This window comes from Cebus imitator, unplaced genomic scaffold (assembly GCF_001604975.1).
Source record: "Cebus imitator isolate Cc_AM_T3 unplaced genomic scaffold, Cebus_imitator-1.0 Scaffold238, whole genome shotgun sequence".
NCBI classification, from domain to species: Eukaryota; Metazoa; Chordata; class Mammalia; order Primates; family Cebidae; genus Cebus; species Cebus imitator.
The window spans coordinates 63,168-64,473 of NW_016107553.1; positions in this window are offsets into that span (position 1 = coordinate 63,168).

The following is a 1,306-nucleotide window of genomic DNA, read 5'->3' on the forward strand; positions in this document are numbered from 1 at the left end:
ATTTTTGCATCTATGTTCATCATGGATATTGGCCTGAAGTTTTCTTTTCTTGTTGATTCTCTGCCGGGTTTTGGTATCAGGATGATATTGGTCTCATAAAATGATTTGGGAAGAATTCCCTCTTTTTGTATTGTTTGGAATAGTTTCAGAAGGAATGGTACCAGCTCCTCTTTGTATTTCTGGTGGAATTCGGCTGTGAACCCGTCTGGACTTGGGCTTTTTTTGGTTGGTATGCTCTTAATAGCTGCCTCAACTTCAGACATTCTTATGGGTCTGTTCAGGGTTTCAACTTCTTCCTGGTTTAGGCTTGGGAGGAGGCAAGTGTCTAGGAATTTATCCATTTCTTCCAGGTTTACTAGTTTATGTGCATAGAGTTGTTTGTAATAATCTCTGATGATGGTTTGAATTTCTGTGGAATCTGTGGTGATATCCCTTTTATCGTTTTTTATTGCATCAATTTGGTTATTCTCTCTTTTCTTTTTTATTAATCTTGCTAGTGGTCTATTTTGTTGATCTTTTCGAAAAACCAGCTCTTGGATTTATTGATTTTTTTGAAGGGTTTTTTGTGTCTCTATCTCCTTCAGTTCTGCTCTGATCTTAGCTATTTCTTGTCTACTGCCTGGTTTTGAGTTTTTTTGATCTGGCTCCTCTAGCTCTTTTAATTTGATGAAAGGGTGTCAATTTTTGATCTCTCCTTGCTTCTCATGTGGGCACTTATTGCCATATATTTTCCTCTAGAGACTGCTTTAAATGTGTCCCAGAGATTCTGGTATGTTGTGTCTTCATTCTCGTTCATTTTGAAGAACATTTTTATTTCTGCCTTAATTTCATTGTTTATCCAGTCAACATTCAAGAGCAAGGTGTTCAGTTTCCATGAAGCTGTGCGGTTCTGAGTTAGTTTTTGAATTCTGAGTTCTAACTTGATTGCACTGTGGTCTGAGAGACTGTTTGTTATGATTTCTGTTCTTTTGCATTTGCTGAGCAGTGATTTACTCCTGATTGTGTGTTCAGTTTTAGAATAGGTGTGATGTGGTGCTGAGAAGAATGTATATTCTGTGGATTTGGGGTGGAGAGTTCTTAAATGTCTATTAGGCTTGCTTGGTCCAGGTCTGAATTCAAGTCCTGGATATCCTTGTTAATTTTCTGTCTGGTCGATCTAATATTGACAATGGGGTGTTAGTCACTCACTATAATTGTGTGAGAGTCTAAGTCTCTTTGTAAGTCATTAAGAACTTGCCTTATGTATCTTGGTGCTCCTGAATTGGGTGCATATATATTTAGGATCATTAGCTCTTCTTGTTGCATT